This window comes from Macrotis lagotis, chromosome 1 (assembly GCF_037893015.1).
Source record: "Macrotis lagotis isolate mMagLag1 chromosome 1, bilby.v1.9.chrom.fasta, whole genome shotgun sequence".
NCBI classification, from domain to species: Eukaryota; Metazoa; Chordata; class Mammalia; order Peramelemorphia; family Peramelidae; genus Macrotis; species Macrotis lagotis.
In genome coordinates, this window is record NC_133658.1 from 242,496,811 (window position 1) to 242,519,349 (window position 22,539).

The window sequence follows — 22,539 nt, forward strand, 5'->3', positions numbered from 1 at the left end:
AAAGAATAAAATAAAATAAAATAAAATGCTAAAAAAGTTTAGAGAGAGAGAGATTAAAGATTCAAAGAGGTGGATGGGGGTAAGAGATGATAGGTCCTGCAGTCTTTTGGAGAAGCAGGAATTGGAATCAAATGCAAATGTGGAGGGGTTGGAGAAAAGCTACCTCTTTTTTCAGAGATTGAGGGAAAGGAGGATAGTGGGGGGAATACTGTCAAGTGATTTTCAGATAAAAAGAATTGGAGAAAAAATTTCTTTCATTTAAAAGAATGTGCTTTTTTTTCCCAGGAAGCATAGTGCTTCCTGAGGCAAATTCTCTTTCTTGCTGTCTGATGAATCCTTGGGCAAATTGCCATCAAAACAGTAACCTCCACCCAGAAAATAACTAGTTTCATTCCCTAAATGGAGAGCTGAAGCAGTGATAGGAATTTCTAAATTGGATTTTTTTTTTCAAAAAAAATTTACATAGGATATTAAATGTTCCATGAGGAATATTTATTTAACTCTTTATATCAGCATAATTAAATGCTGTTCTTCTGTCCTAATGTCTAAGCAAAATCTCTTAAAACTTGAGTTCTAAATATCCACGTTACACATGTTTTAAGTTACCTTTTGTAATCTTATTGCTTATCAGAGAGAAGTTGTTGATCTAAAACTGACATTTCAATATCATATTTTCTTCATTTAGGAAAAAGTATATATTTTATTTCTCCCATATCCATCACTAAAAGGTAACTTTTCACTGAAGAAAAAGGAGGATAGGAGAAGAGAGAACTTGCATCAAATGGTCTCAATTTTCTCAGAAAACTAAGAGGCAAGATCCTTAGCTGAGAAAGAATAGGGAGAGGAAGGGGAAGAGGAGGCTTGTGGAGAACTGTGAAGAATAAGATAGGGAATCAATTAGAGAGGAATAAAAGAACTCCCTGGATGTAGTGAAGACACAGTTAAAGATGAAGAATATCAATTTTTAATATACAGTATAGTTGTGAGATTTTCTCCAACCACATTGAGTAGCAAATGAGTAGAAGTAGGGAAGAGGCATGGTGCAAATAATAGACAACTGAGGTTTGGCGAGAAATGAGCTGCAATGAGACAAGGGGAAAGAGATTTAAAAACAGAGGACAATATGGAACAGAAATACCTAACTCCCGGATTTAGACTGGAAAATGAAGAAAGTGAAATCAGAGCAAGAAGATTAATATCCTGAGAAAGTATGAAGAGATTGGAGGTCTCAATGAGGTCAATGAATATGCTTAAGGATAGGTGAGACAGAAAGATATTTGGAATAACAAGAGTTAAGGTTAAAATTTTTGCATAAATGGAACATTTGTGACTAATAGGTCTGTGTGAGCATTCCCATATGTGATCAAAGCTGGTTCAAGGAGCAGGTTATGCAATATAAAGGGACTAAAAAATTGAAAGACCTCATAGAAGGAGCATTGATGATAATAGAGGAAACTAGGTCTGAAGTCAGGAAGACCTGAGTTTAATTCCATTTCAAATACTTACTAGCTATATAACCATGGACAAGTCACTTAATCTCCATTCCTGTTGGTCAGATATACTCATTGACCAGTTTAGAAATCGTGGATCTAACAGAATTTTTGTGAGATAATTGAAAGGAGCAATTCATCTAGCTTTCCAACTTTCTCTTCAGAACCTCAAGACTTTGTTTGTTCAAAAAATTGAGAAATTAAAACTCTGGCATGGGTCCTGAATATCATCACCATCCAGACCATTAGATTTGGTGAACCAATTGAAAAGTATGCTGATATCCACCAAATTGGACCCTAGGAAGTAGGCTATATAGAGAAAGGGTCTGAAAGGATAGCTTTGCAGACATGGTATGCCTACAATGTATATGACTTGTTTGGTTCAGTACTCCCATAGTTTTTCAAAGATTCATAAATTCATTATTTCAAGACCTACTGGAAGAGTTGGAAGAATGGTAGTATTAAGTTGTTTTGACTATATTCTCATCTACACCTGTAATTCTACCCAGCAAATAGAATCAGTTGTAACTCTCTTCCATCACCTATGCCAACAATAGCTATTGGCCAACTTGTTATGCCAAGGCAAAATAAGAGAAAGTAATTTCTATGGCACAAAATAAGTTGGCAAGGCATATTATGAATTTATGCAAACTGGAAGTATGTATGATCTTTTTTCTCAGTTTTGCAATATTATGCCCTTGCTTCACACCAAGATTTTGACAATGCCTTTGCCACATCTGCTGAAGCCCCACTAGGATCTCTCATTGATGTTGATTAGAGGCAGTTCATGTATTGACCTAAAGAATTAGTTTGTAGAGTGGCTAGGTAGGTGGGGCGGCTAGGTGGTGTAGTGGATAAAGCACCAGCCTTGGAGTCAGGAGTACCTGGGTTCAAATCCGGTCTCAGACACTTAACAATGACATAGCTGTGTGGCCTTGGGCAAGCCACTTAACCCCGTTTGCCTTGCAAAAACCTAAAAAAAAATTAAAAAAAATTAATTATAAAAAAAGAATTAGTTCATTCCAGTCCCTCCTTAATAAATTAGTATCTACAGAATATCCCTCCATGTCATTCCCATCCCCCCTCAAAATTGTATGCTATGATTGCCTTCATATTAGATCTGTATCACTTTCATATTAGACCTTTGACATAACTTTGTACATGTGATATTTCCCCAAATTTATGATAATGTACAGAATTCTTTATATGAAATTCCGTCTACCAGGAAAGATAGGCAATTGTTTTATAACTTATCTTCATGATCTCCATATAGTCTATAATAAAGTATGGTGTCCCCTTCAAGGTTGTAAACTGACTCTAAGGGATCCTTAGAGTGGCTATGAGGTGTTAAGAGAAGATTAGAACCTCTGGTGTGAGGGCTTGCTGAGTCCTTTTCAGAGCTGTTCATCTACCTTTTGTGTCCATTCCAGTCACCCAGTTATTACCTGTGGTTCCAAAAAAGTGTAACATGTCAGCAGCCATACAGCATAAAAATATGTCAGCAGATGAGCTAAATCAGGTTGAAGGTAACCAATAGGCCTAAAATCTCTCAGTGAGTTAGAGGGAAATCCAGCCTTCCCCTAGTAGAATGGGCAGATGAGAATAAACGGCTATGATGGTGACTGAAGCAGACACTGTGGAACACTCAGAGCTTGCTCAGTCATCAAGGATGCCAATGTCATCCACTGCATCCAAGAATTATCCATTTTTGTCTTGCAACTAAACTTCAATTACTTTAGAAAAGAGTGAGGCTGATGACTTTGTGTAATTCTGCTTCACTGCAATCTAATTCATGAAAGTCAAGACGTTGCCCCATGATGTCATTGGTCTTCCTAGAAAACAAAGGACAAACAACAACAAGATTGACTTCAAAGGTTGTGTGGCTATCAAAGACAAAGGTGGGATGTGTCACATCCCTTTCCCTAAGATATTCAATTATGGTGCTTGGCTCTAATATAACAATGCCTACATTGTGGTTCAACATTCTTCTCTGCTTTCTCCCTCATTACTCTGTCTCCCTTAGAGCTATTACCCACAGTAGTGTCATCAATTCTTTTCCTCAATACTCACATCTTGTAACCCAGAACATTCACAGACTGAAGCACATTTTTTTTTTCTCTTTCCTTTATTTTATTTCTCATGAGGGTCTATATTTTTTTGGGGGGAGGGGGTATTATGTTTACTCTTAAACAAGAATATTTTAGTAATGTATAAAAAAACATCATTTGTAACCCAGAACATCTCATAGTTGCAACAAGATTTTCTTGAAAGGAAGTATTTGCATAGGATAGTAAAGAGTGAGTAAGAGCTTCACCTCTACTCTTTAAGTTTTAGATAGGAGACCAAAGAAAGAAAAGGAAAGAAAAGATCCATATGTACAAAAAAAATAGTTATGGCAACCTTTTTTTGTAGAAGCAAAGAACCAGAATCTGAGTACCTATATATTGTAGAATGAGTAAACAAATTGTGGTATATGAATATTATGAACTATTATTGTGCCATAAGAAGTATGCAGTTTTCAGGAAAATCTGGGGAGATCAGAATGAATTGAAACAGAGTGAAATCAGTGAACAATTTACACATTGGTCAAAATTATAAAGAAAAATTTTGGAAAGATTTGAGAAGGATAATTCAATGACTAATCATGTTTCCAGATTACTAATAATAAAGTTTGATGCATAATTTTTATTAGAGGTAATGAATTTAAGATGTAGAATAAGACTTACATTTTCAGACACAACCAATGTTAAAACTGTTTTTCTTGACTACGTATAAGACACCTTATTGACTTTATATAATTTTAAACTAAACTTAAAAGGTATTCCACTTTTTTAAAAGCTTAAGTTTAAATTCAACTTAAAATTTCACTAAGACTTTTGGAAAACCCTATATATTTGTTTTTAAAAAACTTTGTTTTTCCTTTCTTTTCTCACCCTTTTTTTTCCAGGAGAGGATGGGAAGGCAAGGGAGGAGAGAGAATGTCTAAAAAAGTTTCTACTGGTAGATAGTATGCTAGATGTTAAGAATACAAAAATGATACAATAACTACTCTCAAGAAACATATTCAATTAGTGGAGACACGAGGTCCACATAATAGTACATATACAGAATAAATAGAGACTAATTATAAAGTAGTTTGAGGGAGGGAACTCCCCCTAGCCATTATGTAGTATTATGAAATGCTCCATATGGAAGGTGATATTAGAGCTGTATCTTGGTGACCTTCTCTCTTAGATTAAGCCCTTTAGACCTTGTCTTATCTTCCATTTCTTTCCAGTTATAAGGAAACTTTCTCCAATAGTGTACTGGAGCCAGCTCTAAATGACTGAGACTTGGAAGAAATGGTTGTTAAATGTTCAATATGAGCCTTTATTCCTCAGAAATAGGTAATGCCTACAAAGTAGGGCTCAATCTATTATTTTGTATTTGTATTTGATATTAATTCAGATTGAACTTAAAAGTATCTATGCATATATCACATACCACCACCCATGCCATTGTTATACATTTACCTGACTTTCTCCCACATTTCTCCATTCTAACATCTTCAGTCTCTTCCTTTCCATTGGCACTTTAATCTCTGCGTTCGACCAAACACAGGAAGAATTAACGCTTTAATGACTAAAACCCTGACTCTGGGGTCCCAGGGATTTGATGATTGTTGGCCTTAACAGACTCACTATATCTAAACCTTGGCTTCAATCATGATTCACTTCAGTCCTTGAACTTCTCACTGGAAGTCATGCCACCATGCAAATGCTCCTCTGTATTCACCCCCTCCTTTCTAGTTTTGAAACCATAATCAAATAATTGCTCTTGGAAAGGATGTGACAATCTGCCTTCCTATGGTTTGACTCATAGAGGCAGCTGAGTGTCACAATGGTTGGAGCACTTGACTTGTAGTCAAGAAGATCTGAGCTCAAATTTAACCTCAAACACTTACTAGTGGTGTGACCCTGGGGAAGTCTGTCTCAGTTCCCTCAACTGTGAAAAAAATGATGACATTATTATTATTATTATTATTGTTATTATTATTATTATAGCATCTACCTTCAAAAAAGGAGGACAGACATCCTTGTACAAAAACATTTATAGCAATTCTTTTGGTGATGGCTAAGAATTGGTAATTGAGGAGATACCTATCAATTGGAGAATGGCTGAACAAGTTGTGGTATATGATTGTAATGGAATATTATTGTGCCAAAAAATGACAAGCAGGGTGATTTAAGAAAACCTGGGAAGACTTATATGAACTGAACAAAGTGAAGTGAGCAGAATCAGGAAAACATTGTACACAGTAATAGCAATGTTATACAATGAAGAACTGTGAACAGCTTAGCTATCTCAGCAAAACAATGATCTGAGACAGTCAATTCCAAAAGCCTCATGATGAATCCTGCTGTCTAGCTCCAAAACAGGATTGATATTGTCTGAATATAGACTGAAGCATGATATTTTAAAATTTGCTTCTCTCATTCTTTTTTTTAGTTCGAATCTTCTTATACAAGATGAATAATATGGAATTGTTTTACATGACTGTACATATATAACCTATATCAAATTGCTTGCCATTTCAAGTAGGGAAGGGTAGGAAGGGGTAGAGGGTTAGAATTTGGAACTCACGAGGATTGTTTTAATATTAATGGGGGGAAATAAAATATTATTTTTAAAATAATAATAATAATAATAATAATAATAACAGATCTATCTCCTGGCTCTGATGTGAAGATCAAATGAGATAATACTTGTCAATAACTTAACACAGTGCCTGGGCATTTACTAGACATGTTTATTCCCTTCTCTACTCTCTAAGCTTGTAACTTTCCAAAACAAAATATCCCTCTCTGACCACCATTCACATGTGAGAAAGGAGAAACTAAATTTTTAGGACTGCCCACAATTAGGAGAAGGAAAAAAAGAGACAGAAAATAAATGGCCAGAGAAGTAGGGTGAAAATCATGATAGTATAACTTCACAGAGAAAAGGAAGAAAAGATGTTAAAGAAGGGAAGAATGAACGACATCAAATTCTCTGTACGAGTCAAAGAACATGAGAACTAAGAAAATATTATTGAAGTTACTGTTCAAAACATGATTGATCATGGGATTTAGAACTGGAAAGAATATGAGAGATCATATACCCCAAACCTTTATTTGACAGATGAGGAAATTGGTTCCCAGATACGCTATTCTCATGTCTCATAGTGAATAAGTAGCAGAGCTAGAAACCAAAAATAGTCATACTGACTATAAGACCTGTGTTCTTTCCATTACACCATACTCAAAGATGCTTGGCTTTCAGATTTTAGAGAGGAAATTATTGGTAATGAGAGATTTTCATTCTCCAGAGTGGAGCAAAGTATGAGAGAATTGGAAAAGAGAGAAAATTTAAAAGGGAAATATTTGAAGAACTATTTTGTGGTAGAGGGAGTAAATTTATTCTTCTCTGCTCTAGAGTGTAGAAGTTTAAAAAATGGCTAGGTATGGGGGGCAGCTAGGTGGTGCAGTAAGTAAATAGAGCACTGACCCTGGAGTCAGGAGTACCTGAGTTCAAATCCAGCCTCAGACACTTAATAATTACCTAGCTGTGTGATCTTGGGTAAGCCACTTAACCCCACTGCCTTGCAAACCCCCCCCCCCAAATTGCTAGATATAACAGATGTCATTGGGCCATTAGGAATTTCTCCTTTTAGTGAATATTTTGAGTTGCTAATGTAGTTTTTAAACTAAAATTCCATCTAGTTTTCCTGACATTTTTTATTTTACAGATATTACTTTGTCCAATTTCTCATGTTATGAAACTTACTGAACATTAAAGTACTATATGAATTAGATAAATCTCATTGCTATATAATCTATGCCTTTGATTGTTTTTTCTATATTTAATTCAGTTCCAAATAGTTTTGATAATTATTACTTTGTCATACTAACTGGAGATATGGGAATGCAAATTTCCATTTCACTTTTTTTTTGTTTTTTGACCTTCAAAATGGAAACTTAAATAGAATTTTTGCTATCATGGTAACATTTTAAGGGGCTAAGCAGTAGGAGGGAAAATGCAAGCTGTGGAGATGGAACTTTCCTATATAAAACTTCTCAGAGAATTGAAGGCCACAGGAGCATAGGACAATCAGCACAATGTCTTCTACTCTACTCTGTAGATTCTACAGGAAATCCTTCCTTAATTTGAACTCCTTGATAAACATCTATGAGAGTGGCAAATAACTATAGTGAATATAAATTGCCTTGGGTAATTTATTTTGCCTCACTTGATACTAATCATTGATAATTAGAGAACTGCTGAACCATGCTACATTTATCAAAGAATCTTGTATGATCATATTACATTGTGGGAACACCTTATTAGAGGAGTGTCCTTAAGGCTACACTTTGCTCTACAGACTCAAATGCTTTTTTATCATCAACAAAAAAATAAACACAAGGAAATTTTGCACTCAGTTCACTTTCATTAAGTTGGGTGGTTGTATTATAGAAAATTGAATTTGGGAAAGTTGTCTGACTGTCCTTTTAAAACTTTTTCTCAAGATAATAATGATGATGATGATGATGATGATAATTGTCCTTTGATTACTAGAGATATATATTGATTACTCTTACAATTTTTATAGAGATAAAAAATGGACATGTGGGTCAGTAGTTGCTGATATTCTCTGGATTTTTTTTAATTATTAATGACTTTTTGTTGCTTTTTTCAGTTGTCTGGTATCTTTCTTCTTACTAAATAGCTTAAGAATTGGTTGTTCAAAAAATGTGCATGCCCTTTGATCCAGCAATGCCACTACTGGGTCTATACCCTGAAGAAATTATGAAAAAGGGTTAAAAACATCACTTGTACAAAAATATTCATAGCAGCAAAGAATTGGAAATTAAAGTAAATGTCCTTCAATTGGGGAATGACTTAACAAACTGTGGTATATGTATGCCATGAAACATTATTGTTCTATTAGAAACCAGGAGGAATGGGAATTCAGGAAAGCCTGGAGGGATTTGCATGAACTGATGCTGAGTGAGATGAGCAGAACTAGAAAAACACTGTACACCCTAACAGCAACATGGGGGTGATGATCAACCTTAATGGATGAGCTCATCTCATCAGTGCAACAATCAGGGACAATTTTGGGCTATCTGGGATGGAGAATACTATCTGTATCCAGAGAAAGAATTGTGGGGTTTGAACAAAGACCAAAGACCATTACCTTTAATTTAAAAAAAAAATCCTGATATCTTATTATGTAATTTTGCTATCTTTTATACTTTATTTTTCTTCCTTAAGGATATGATTTCTCTCTCGCCACATTCAACTTAGATCAATGTATACCATGGAAACAATGTAAAGACTAACAGACTGCCTTCTGTGGGGGGGGGTGGGGGAGGGAAGCAAGATTAGGGGAAAAATTGTAAAACTCAAAATAAATAAAAAAATCTTTCTAAAAAATGAATTGATTGTTCACTATAATGGATTGCTTTTTGTCAAGGAGGAGGGAGGAGGAAAGAGAAGGAGATTAAAAAATGCAAAACTCAAAACCCTGACCAAAAAAATGGTTGGTGAAAAAAATCTTTATAAACCATTCTATAATTTTAAAAAAGACTTGATTGCTCAATGTCTACAAAACTGTGACACTTTCAGCATGAATTTTCATCGTGGATGCTTAATGTGGTTCATTCTTCAACTTCATCAACTGCAGGTGGATAGATATAGATAAGCGCTATAGATATGCATATATACAGAAATATATCATCTCTCTATTTGTTATACTTTCAGTCTTCAACTTCCTCAAGCAGCCCATTAAAGACTGAGATATTAGAGTCCAGATGTGACAATTCCACTGTCACTCTTGTCAGGATACAGAGACCTGTTCAACTTTTCTGCCTTTTTGTATTCTCCTTTCACTTTCATTTTCACTCCTAGGACCAATTAATAAGCTTTTATCAAATTCTTACCATTGCCAAACACTGTGCTAATTAGAACTGAGATTACAAAGAAAATTAAAAATATTCCCTTCTAAAAAAAAGGAAATTATACTCTAAGACATGCATAATTAGAAACATAGTTGCAGAATAGATGGAAGGTAGCCTTAGAAAGGAGGACCAAGAAAGACCTTCTAAATGAGGTGGCATTTGGGCTGAAGGAAAAAGGAAATTCAAAGTGAAGAGGGAGTAAATTCCAGGGGAAAAGGGACTGTCGAAAGCATAGAAATAGAGGGTGAAGTGTCATGTGTGAGAAACAACAAGTTGGTATGGCTGAAGAAGAGAAATGGGTAAGGTGACTGGAAGAATAACAAGATATCTGATTGTATAGTACTTTAAATGGCAAACAGAAGATGTTATGAGGAGCCATTGAAGTTTATTGAGAGAGAGATACAAGGGGCGGCTAGGTGGCACAGTGAATAGAGCACTGGCCCTGGAGTCAGGAGTACCTGAGTTCAAATCTGACCTCAGACACTTAATTACCTAGCTGTGTGGCCTTGGGCAAGTCACTTAACCCCATTTGCCTTGCAAAAAAAAATCTAAAGAAGAAGAAGAAGATGAAGAAGGGAGAGGGAGATACAGTCACATCTATGCTTTAGAAAGATCACTTTGGCAGCTGGGTAAAAATTGAATTGCAATGTACAAAGAAGAGATAGGGAGTCCAATCAGGAGGCTCTTGTATTCCAGGCCAGATATGGCAAGAAACTGAACTAAGATATTAGAATGGAGCAAAGGTAAAAATGAATGCAAGAGATATTGTGGAGAAAGATGCAACAAGATTTGACAACTGGTTGGAGATGTACAGTGAAGGAAAATGAGAAGTCACTGATGATATTGAGGTTTAGAGCCTAGATAACTGAAAGGAAAGTGGTGCTTTTTAAAAAAAAATTATTTAAGGTAATGAGGTTAAGTGACTTGCCCAAAGTCATACAGCTCAGCAATTATTAAGTGTCTGAGGTCGTATTTGAACTCAGGTCCTTCTGACTCCAGGTCTGGTACTCTATCCAATGAGCCACTTACCTGCCCCAAAGTGGTGCTTTCTTTAGAAATAGAAAAAAAAAATGGAAAGAGGGTGAGTTTAAATTAGTTTTGCTTTTAACTTGTTGGTTTGAGAAGTTCATAGAACAAATAGTTTGAAATGTCCAAGAGACATTCGGTGATTTGGAAACTGAAGCTCAGCAGAGAGACTAGGACAAATTATACAGAGATGATAATTGAATCTATTGGAACTGATGAGATCATCAAGTGAGAGCATAAATAAAAAAAAGAAGAGGGTTGAGGACAGAACCCTTGATTACAGTTAGTAAATTGACATAGATGAAGAGTCATCAAAAGAGTTCAATAGTGTCAAATACTTCAGAGAGCTCAAGAAGAAAAAGATCAAGAATAAGCCATTAAAACTTGTTAATCAGAGGCAGCTAAGTAGCAGAATGGGTAGAGTATTAGTCATAAAGTCTGAAGTTCAAATCCTACATCAGGCACTTATTGGATGTATGACCATGGACAAGTCACTAAACCCTTAGTGTACCCTAAAGGGCTATATAAAAACTAGTTATTATTAAGAAATCATTACTTTATTTGGAGAGGGCAATTTCAGTTGAATACTCAAATCTAAAACCAAATTATAGATTATTTAAGAGAGTGAAAAGAGAGGAACTGGAGACATATAGTATAGTAATGAATTTATCTTAAAAAGTAGAAGAGATATGGGTGATAACTAGCAGGTATGGCAAGATCAAAGAAGATTTTTAAAGATAGAAGAGATTCAAGCATGTTTATTAACAGTAGGGAAAAAACTAGCAGATAAAGAGAGGGTGAAGATTAGAGAGTGTGAAGATAATATTGAGGTAAATAGGTTGTATAAGTTCCGAATTGATGACTCATAAAAAGGGAGTGACTGGCAAGAAAGGGCAGTTTTTCTTTAAATATGTAATAAAGATGGTGAAGGATGATGTCAAAGTCATATGAGATAATGAAAAAGGAAAAGAAGGAAAATTTCAGTGAATAGCCTCAGAATTTTCCCATTGAAGTATCAGACAAGAATTTTAGAAAAGAAAATGAAAGGAGGAAGGGATATGGTAGAGAATGAGAAAAGTTTTGGAAGAGTTGCTATCGGGACTTGATTAGAGAGAACAGGTTACCTTACTACAGAGAAGCTTCATTTGAGATTAGATAACATAAATTTGTAGTGAATCCAATAAGCATAGTTTCACAACTTCCTCTAACTCCATTCAACAGCATATAAAATTAAAAGGAGTGGTTAATGGGAACAATCCAAATTTGGGATTTAGGAAGTCATAATCATTGACAGTTCAAGGGATAACTGATTCAAGAGTAGAATAGGGTGTAGATTTGATCTGTAGTTAAATTGAGATTAGGAAGGAAGGAGAATGTAACTTGAGCACTGTAAACAGGTGATGGCCTGGGAAAGTACCAAATCCTGGAAGGACTGGAAGTCATGGTGAGAATGAAGAGTAGGTTTAGGAAATATGAGGTATAGGAGGGAATGGGAGAATAAAAGATAATGATATGATAAAGGAACTTCAGAATTCCTAAATATGGAAATGGAATAATTGTGTGTGAAAGCAAGCTGTATTGGTGAGGTAGAATGGAAAATAAGTCATGGAATTTGAATAGATTGAGGAATTTGGAAGTTAGAGCATTTAAGGAAGCAACTACCTCCCTACTAAGAACTCATCAGTACTTCTGCCCCTCTGATTGGAGAAGGGAAGTTCTTCCCAAATTCTCAATTTAAAAAAGTTTGCAAGACACCTGCAAGCTCTTTTCCCACTCCTCTGCAGGCCATACTCTTTTGAACTTCTTCATAATATCCCATAATCTTACCATTCCCTTCCACCTTTTCAGTTTTGGGGGGGTAAATATAATTTGGAAGACCTGGTGATCACTGAATGTTACTGCAAAAAATAAAATTGACCCAGTCTTAACGGACAAGAAATGAATGGGACATTTCTAAATTGGGGTCCCATTAACATTTTGGTTGGTCAATAAAAAGTGAGAAATTAGAGAAATGCAAATAAAAACAACTCTGAGGTACCACACATATATGAGATTGGATAAAATGACAAAAAAAAGGAAAATGATCAGTGTTGTGAGAAGATGTGGGAAAACTGGAACACTAGTGTACTGTTGGTGGAGTTGTGAACTGATCCAACAAATCTGGAGAGCAATTTGGAACTATACCCAAAGGTCTGGGCTAGAGACTCACTCATTGAGTCAAAGACATCTTTAGGGTAAGAAAGCCTGCTAGCAAGGAGATGAAGTCTAGAGGACTTGAGAAGTAGAGCCCAGAAAATAGAAGGAATGGAGGAAGCTGGAGTTTATTTCAGAAATTACACAGGACCTTCAATGATCCCAGGTGGCCCCCTAACACAACAGCCTATCTTTTCAACAACAATTATCTTCCGCCATTGCTGTCTGTAAATATATTATGAAATACCATGAATTTTGAAAAATCAAAATTATAGGTGGCTCAAAGGGCAAGGGATAGAGGCATAGAGTGCCTACATAGACTGTAGTCTATTGCTAATGAAGGTCTGCATGAAAAATATCCAGACCCAAAGATTCCAACTTCTGGGATAAGAACTCACTATTTGGCAAAAACTGCTGGAAAAATTTGAAAATAGTATGGCAGAAACTATGCAATGTTGAGCATCTCATAAGGTCTGTCAAATGAAGGTCAGAATGGGTACATGACTTTTTTTAAGGCAGGGCAGTGGGGTTAAGTGACTTGCCCAAGATCACACAGCTAGGTAATTATTATGTGTCTGAGACCAGATTTGAACTCATTTGAACATGAACTCCTGACTCCAGGGCTGGTTCTCTGTCCACTGTGTCACCTGGCTGCCCCGGGTACATGATTTAAACATAAAGGTTGATACCATAAACAAATTGGGATAACTTGTCTGATCTATGGAGAAGGAAAGAATTTATGATCAAATAAGAGATAGAAAATAATGAAATGCAAAAGAAGTAATTTTGATTATATTAAATTAAAATGTTTTTTGTACAAAGAAGATGAAACCAAAATTAGAAGTAGGATAGAAAGTTGGGTTATAATTGTCACAGTCAGCATATCTGATAAAGGCCTCATTTCTAAAATATAGAGAGATCTGAGTCATATTTATAAGAATACAACAGGGTCTGGATAAATGGTGAAAGAATATGAACAGGCAGTTTTCAGAGAAAGAAATTTATCTAATGTTATCTTATAGCCATGTGAAAAAATATTCCAAATAACTATTGATAAAAGATATTCAAATTAAAACAACTCTGAGGTACCAAATTCATACCTGTTGATGACAGAAAAAGAAAATAATAAATGTTGGATAAAATGTGAAAAAATTGGAACACTAATGTATTATTGGTGAACTTATGAACTGATTCAACCATTCTGGAGTTTTGGAAGATCAGGGAAGGCTTCAAAGGCCCAAGGAGCTATAAAACTGTGCAAATCCTTTCATCTAGAAATACTATAGGTCCATATCCCAAAGAAATTACAAAAAATTGAAAAGAATTCACATGTACAAAAATATTTACAGTATGTCTTTTTTGTGGTGGGGAAAAATGGTAAACTGAAGGGATGCCCATCAATTGATGGTTGATCAAGTTGTGTTATATAAATGTAATGGAATACCATTGTACCATAAGAAATGATGAATAAGCAGATTTCAGAAAAACCTGGAAATCTTTCATGAGTTGATGGTGAGTGAAGTAAGCAGAATCAGAACTTTGTAGAATAACAACAACATTGTGTAATGATCAAGTATGAGAGATTTAACTTTTCTCAGAAATACAAAGATCCAAGACAATTGTGAAAGATTCATGAAGGAAAATGTTACCCATATTCAGAGGAAAAACTTATGGAATATGAATGCAGATGGAAGTATAAATTTTCACTTTTTTTGTTTTTTCTTTCTTATGGTTTTCCCCTTTTGTTCTGATTATTCTTTTACAACATGACTAATGTGGAAATATATTTAACATGATTGTATGTGTGTTACCTATTACATATTACTTGTCATCTTGCCCCTTGGGAAGGAAGGAAGGGGGGAAGAAAAAAATTAAAGATCAAAATTTTATAAGGGTGAATGTTGAAAACTATCTTTACATGTAATTGGAAAAAATGAGATACTATTTAGTGGGAAAAATAAAAATTAAAAATAGAAGCATCCTGAAAGATAACATCAAGGAAACATATTATTGAAAAAAGAAGTATATCAAGAGTAAGGCAGGATTCAAGATGGCAGAGTTAAAAGTCTTAACTGCCAAACTTCCCCCAAGACCATTCCTTATAAAATGACCACTGAAAATGATAAATTGAATTCTCAGTAGAAAAACCAATAAAAAATATGAATGAGTCATTGTTCCAGCCTTGAGCAGCTTAGGAAGAAAGAAAAAGAGGCATTGGAATGGGTGCTAGCCAGGTTCAAGTTGTAGTAGAATCAGCACTGACTCTGAGCCTTGGAGGCAGCAGCTGTAGCATGCTGATTACATGCTACATATTGAATACAAGGGATGATAAGGTGACTGAATTCTTGTTTAGAAAGAGATTGAAGGGGATCCCTTTGGCAATGGATCTGGTGTCATTTAAACACCCAAACAGTCGATCATACAATACCACGTCACAATTCCATCATGGTGAGGAGCAATCACAATAATAAGGGAGCAGGGGCTTAGTTGTGTAAAGATTTAAAGCACAGAGCAGGAGACATAAAAAGGCAATTCTAACAGAGAAATCATGGGATATTTAATAATGTTCAATTGTTTACACCCTCAGATAGGAAGATGACACATATAACTTCTAAGAATTTTATCAATGTTAGGTCATTTAGAAAAAGTCTATTTAAGAATGGATTTAAGTCTATTATGTTGGGATGATTTTTTTAAAAAAAAGAATCAAAGGATAAGAAAGAGGAATCAAATGTATACCATGAAAACAATGTAAAGACTAACAGACTGCCTTCTGTGGGAGGTGGGGGAGGGAAGCAAGATTAGAGGGGGGGAAATTGTAAAATTCAAAATAAATAAAATCTTAAAAAAAAAGAAAAAGGGATCAACTGAAAGGAGAAAAGGAGAGAAAGAATGGGGAAAACTATATTAACATAAAAAGGTGCTTAAAGAAGACAGTTTGGTTTGTTTGTTTTATTTTTTGTTTATGTTTTTACATTGGGAGAAAAAAATGGGAGGGAAGCAGGCAACATTTAATCCTACTCACGTATGAACTTGTTCAAAGAGAGAATAACATATATAATAAACACACAGTTGAGTAGAGAAATTCATCTTACCCAACAGGGAAATAGGAGGGGAAGGGACTTAACAAAAGGGGGAGTTTGTGGTAAGAGGAAGGTAGATTAAGGGAGGCAATGATCAAAAGTTAAACAATACTGGGGTAAAAGGAGAGAAATTCACACTTAGCAAACTTAGCTGTAATAATAAATGGGAAGAACTCCCCCATAAAACCAAAATGGATAACAGAATGGATTAGAAATCAGAATCCAGCATATATTATTTATAAGAGATACACTTAAAACACAAAGACACACACAGATTTCAAATAAGGGGTTGGAGAAGAATATATAATCCTCAGATGAAGTAAAAAAGTGGGGGTCAGGTGGCTAGGTGGCGCAGTGAATAAAGCACCGGCTCTGGAGTCAGGAGTACCTGGGTTCAAATCCGGTCTCATACACTTAATAGTTACCTAGCTGTGTGGCCTTGGGCAAGCCACTTAACCCCATTTGCCTTGCAAAAAACAAAAAAAACCCTAAAAAAAAGTGGGGGTCAGGGAACAATCATGATCACATACAAAGCAAAAGCAAAAATAGACAAAAGAGGTAATTTGGTCTCCTCTTTCTCATCTATTCATGTATGCATTTAGAGATGTCCTATTTGCTCAATAACTGCTTTGACTGTATCCCACAAGTTTTGGTATATCATTGTCTTGGATGAAATTATTGATTATCTCTATAATTTGTTGTTTGATCCACTCATTCTTTAAAAATAGGTTATTTAGGGGCAGCTAGGTGGTGCAGTGGATAGAGCACCAGCCCTGGAGTAAGGAGTACCTGAGTTCAAATCTGGCCTCAGACACTTAATAATTAGCTAACTGTGTGGCCTTGGGCAAGCCACTTAACCCCATTTGCCTTGCAAAAACCTAACCAAAAATAAATAAATAAATAAATAAAATTAGGTTATTTAGTTTCCAGTTAATTTAGGTCTCTTTCTCCATGATCCTTCATTGCACAGGATTTTTACTGCATCATGATCTGAAAAGAATGCATGTAATATTTCTACCCTTCAGCATTTGATTATGAAGTTTTTTATGCCCTAATACCTGATGAGTTTTTGTATAGGTACCATGTACCACAGGGGAAAAAAAGATATATTCCTTTCTATCCCCATTTGATTTTCTCCAGAGGTCTATCATACTTAACATTTCTAATATTTTATTCACCTACTTAACTTCCTTCTTGTTTATTTTATTATTGGATTTATCTAATTCTGAAAGAGGGAAGTTGAGGTCCCCCATCAATATAGTTTTTTGCTGTCTATGCCTTCTGTAACTCATTTAGTTTCTACTCTAAGAATATGGTTGTTATACTACTTGGTGCATACATGTTTATTATCAAAATTACTTCATTGTCTATGATACCTTTTAGGAGGACATAGTTTCCTTTCTTATCCTGTTTAATGAGATCTATTTTTGCAATTGCTTTGTCTAAGAAAAGGATCACTACCCCTGCTTTTTTAACTTGACTGAAGCATAATGTATTCTGATCCAGCACTTTACCTTTATTCTGTGGGTATCTCTCTGCTTCAAATGTGTTTCTTGTAAGAAGCATATTATATGATTTTGGTTTTTGATCCACTCTACTATCTGCTACTGTATTATGGAAGAGTTCATGTCATTCACATTCACAATTATAGTTACTAACTTTTTATTACCCTCCTTGCTATCTCCCCTCCATTTATATTATTTTTTCTCTCCCTACACCCTATCCCTCCTCACCACTATTTTTCTTTTGAATACCATCTCCCTCAGTCTGTATCCCCTTCTATCAGCTCCACTCCCTTTTCTTCCCTCTTTCCCTTTTCTCTTTCTTTCTTCCCTCCCTCCTGTTACTTCCTTCCTTCCCTTCTCTCCCTTCCCCTCCCAATACGTAAAGGGACGTAAATATATTTCTAAACCAACATGAGTGTATGAGAAATTCCCTAAAAGAAATAATTTGGGAATGAAATTTTGCTAAAAGGAAACAGACAACAAGGTAATATCAATATTGAACCAATTGCAGAAGACCATAGACATTAAAACTATACTTCTAAATGGGGACCTCAATTCATCTCTATCAGACCTAGACAAATCTAACCATTAAAAAAAACATTAAAAATTAGAACAAAGTTAAAGAGATGAATAGAAATTTAGAAAAGGTAGACATAATAAACTTTGGAGAATATTGAATAAGAATAGAAAGGTGTGTAACTTTCACTCAGCTGTACATGAATATCAGAAATTTACCACGTATATGGCATAAAAACCTCACAAATATACGTAGAAAAACATAAATATTAAATAAACTCTTTTGAATGAAAATTACATTTGATAAAGGAACTTTGAAGCCTAGACTAAAAATTAATTAGAACTAAATAATATGAACCTAAAGAATGAGAAGAGGAAAGAACAAATCATAATAACAATGAATAATTTTATAAAAGAAAATTACAGCAATGAGACAACATATCAAAATTTGTGGGATACAACTAAAGTAGTATGGAGGGGAAATTGTATATGCCAAAAGACTTGTATCAATAATAGAGCAATGAATTGGTCATATAACTAAAAAAACCAAAAATTAGGAAAAAAATTTTAAATTCTCAACTATACACTAAAATAGAAGTCCTAAAAGTGAAAAAAGTTAATAAAATTTTAAGTAAAAAAAAGTTAAATAAAATAAACAAATTATAAATAAATAAAAGTAGGAGTTTGTTTTATGGGAAAAAACCAGTCCAACAATAAAATAGAGAAACCATTGGCTAATTAAATTTTTAAAAAGAAAAAAAATCCAAATTGCTAATTTCTAGAATAAAAAAAGGTAAATGCACAGCCAATGAAAATGCAACTAAACTAAAAAAATTATTAGAAGCCATTTTACCCAATTATATGCCAATAAAATTGACAATCTAAATGAAATGGATAAATATTTACAACAATATAAATTGCCCAGATTAACTGAAGAGGAAATAGAATATTTAAATAGCCTTATAGAACAACCATAAATGAACTCCCTATGGGGAACAAAAAAAAACAAACCAGAACCAGATAGATTCATAAGCAAATTCTACTAAGCATTTAAAGAATGAATAATTCCAATATTATGTAAACTGCTTGAAAAAAATTAGGCAAGGAAAGAACCCTACCACAAATAGTGTTTTGTTACCTAAACCAGGGAAAACAAATATAGAAAAAGAAAACTAAAAACAATTTTCCTATTAAATCTTGATGCAAAAAAAATTAAATAAAATAATAGCAAGGAGTTTAATAGTAATATGGCACAAAGATCACTGAGCAGGTGTGATTTTTTGGTACCAGGAATTCAGAGCTGGTTCATATTAGGAAAACAATAAATATAATTGATCAAGGGGGCAGCTAGGTGGTGCAGCGGATAGAGCACCGGCCCTGGAGTCAGGAGTACCTGAGTTCAAATCCGGTGTCAGACACTTAATAATTACCTAGCTGGGTGGCCTTAGGCAAGCCACTTAACCCCATTGCCTTGCAAAAACTTAAAAAAATATATAATTGGCCAAATCAATAACAAAAAGAACAAAAATAATATATCAATAGATTTAGAAAAAGATTTTAACAAATTATTATACCCATTCCTATTAAAACATTAGAAAGTATATGAAATGGACCATATCTCAAAATAAGTCCAATCAATCTAAACCCAAGAGCAGGCATTATCTGTAATTAATATAAACTTGATGCCTTTTCAATTAGATCAGAGGTGAAGCAAGAAAATCTATTATCACCATTATTATTCAAGATCACACTTGAAATGGGGAAAAAAACAAGGAAAGTAAATTGAAAGAATAAAAATATATAATGAGAAAACAAAGCAAACACTTTTTGAAGGTGATTTGATGGTATGCCCAGAGAACCATAGAGAATCAAGTAAAAAAGCTAATTGAAACAATTAGCAGCTTTAGTAAAGATGCAGAATATAAAATAAACCCACATGCCATCAATATTTCTATATATTTCCAGCAAAACCCAGCATAAAAGGATAGAAAATGAAATTCTATTTAAAATAACTGCAGGACAACTAATGATACTGACAAAGGACTCATTTCTAAAATATACAGAGAACTGAGTCATATTTTTAAAACAAAAAGCCATTCCCCAATTGACAAATGGTCAAAGGATATGCAAAGGCAATTTACAGATGAGGAGATCAAAGTAATCCATAGCCATATGAAAAAATGCTCTAAATCATTAATTATTAGAGAAATGCAAATTAAAGCTTCTCTGAGGTACCACTTCACACCTCTCAGATTGGCCAGTATGACCAGGAAGGATAATGATCATTGTTGGAAGGGATGTGGGAAATCTGGGACACTATTACACTGTTGGTGGAGCTGTGAACTCATCCAACCCTTCTGGAGAGCTATTTGGAACTATGCCCAAAGGGCAACAAGAATGTGTTTACCCTTTGACCCAGCTATAACACTACTGGGTCTATACCCTGAAGAGATGAGGAAAAAGGGTAAAAACATTACTTGTACAAAAATATTTATAGCAGCCCTGTTTGTGGTGGCAAAGAATTGGAAATCCAGTAAATGTCCTTCAATTGGGGAATGGCTTAGCAAACTGTGGTATATGTATGTCATGGAACACTATTGTTCTATTAGAAACCAGGAGGGACGGGACTTCAGGGAAATCTGGAGTGATTTGCATGAACTGATGCTGAGTGAGATGAGCAGAACCAGAAAAACACTGTTCACCCTAACAGCAACATGGGAGTGATGTTCAACCTTGAAGGACTTGCTCATTCCATCAGTGCAATAATCGGGAACAATTTTGGGCTGTCTGCAATGGAGAGTGGCATCTGTATCCAGATAAGGAGCTGTGGAGTTTGAACAAAGTGCAAGGACTATTCCCTTTAATTTAGAAAAAAAAAAAACAGATAGTTTATTGTCTGATCTTGTTACCTCTTAGACTTCTCTTTAAGGATATGATTTCTCTCTCATCACACCCAATGTGGATCAAGGTACAACATGGAAACAAAGTAAAGACTGACAGAGTGCTTTCTGGGGGGGGGGGGGAAGCAAGATTGGGGGGAAAACTGTAAAACTCAAATAATATTTTTAATAAAAATAAATTAAAACAAAATAAAATAAAATAAAATAACTGCAGGAAAGCCGGGGAAATAGTTTTTCAGTAAGTGTTTCTGATAAAGAACTAATTTCTCAAATAAATAGAGAACTGAGTCAATTTTCTAAGAGTACAAATCATTCCTCAATTCATAAACAATCAGAAGAGCTGAACAGGCTGTTTTCATATTTATCAGATTATGGCTATCTATATTCATAGCAGCCCCTTTTGTAGTGACAAAGAATTGGAAATTGAGGGGATACCCGTCAATTGGGAAATGATTAAACAAGTCATAGTACATGAATATTATGGAATACTATTGTTCTGTAAGAAATCATAAATGGTCAGACTCTAGAGAAGTATGGAATGATTTACAGGATCTGATGCTGAGAGAAGGGAGTAAAACCAAGAGAACAACATACACATCAACAACAACACTGTGAGATGAACAAACTTGATAGAAGGAACTCCTCTCAGCAGTTCAGAGAGCTAGGACAACTGTATTAGATCATCTATGGACTATGTTATCTTCATCAAAGAGGAAGAAAAATAAAACAAAATAAGACACACACACAGAGAAAAAAAAAACAACCCTCCAGAATCTAATGAACACTTTATAGAAATTATCTCTTATGTATCTCTTTCCCTTAATCCTAATTCCTCACACCGAAAATAACTAATATTACTCTGTAAGCATGTTTATCAAAATATTTACGTACAATGCTAACCTCACTGCAGCTCAGGGGAGTGGGGTGGGAAGGGCGGGTGGAAGGAAATTTTGTAACTTGAAAATATGCATGCGCAAATGGATGAAAATAAATTAATTAATTAAAATTTTTTAAAAATTAAAATGTTTTGAATCACAGTTGATTAGAGAACGGTAAATTAAAACAATTCTGTGATATCTATAGCCATAATATCACAGAAAAAGAAAATGATAAATGTTGGAGAAGGTGTGTGAGAAAATTGGAATACTAATTCATTATTGGTGAGTTGTGAATTGATCCAAACATTCTGGAGAACAATCTGAAAGAATGCACAAAGGGCAATCAAATTGTGTATGCCCTTTCATCCAGAAATATCACTACATCTGTATCCCAAGGAGATCATAAAAAAGTGAAAAAGACCCATAAATATTTATAACAACTCTTTTAATGGTGAGAAAGAATTGGAAATTGAGAGGAAGGTCATCAATTGGAAAATGACAAAACAAATTATGGCATATTAATGAAATGGGAAAAAATATGATTAAAAACAGAAATGGGGTGGCTAGGTTGCGCAGTGGATAGAGCACTGGCCCTGGAGTCAGGAGTACCTGAGTTCAAATCTGACCTCAGACACTTAATAATTACCTAGCCGTGTGGCCTTGGGCAAGCCACTTAACCCCATTACCTAGAAAAAACTAAAAAAGAAAAAAAAAAATGATGAATAGGCAGTTTTCAAAAAACCTGGAAAAACTTACATGAATTGATGATGAATGAAGTACAGAACCAGAAAAACATTGTACACAGTAACAGTAATGTGAAATGATCAGTTATAATTGAATTAGCTATACAATGATGCAATATAATTCCAAAAGACTCATGATGGAAAATGCTAAAAAAAAAACCCCAATAAAAAAAAAACAAAAAAATTCTGTAAAGCAAAAATGAATAAAATAAATAAAATAACTGAA

General features: G+C 34.6%; 1 long non-coding RNA gene across 1 annotated transcript; it reads right to left on the bottom strand.

Annotated features, from left to right (window-relative positions):
• Positions 1-3,245: 3,245 nt before the first annotated feature.
• On the bottom strand, positions 3,246-5,279 carry LOC141515543 (uncharacterized). The gene is made up of 3 exons (XR_012476350.1): positions 5,171-5,279; positions 5,003-5,070; positions 3,246-3,322 (listed from the first exon to the last, which is right to left on the bottom strand). It is a non-coding gene; the product is annotated as an uncharacterized LOC141515543 (long non-coding RNA).
• Positions 5,280-22,539: the final 17,260 nt, after the last annotated feature.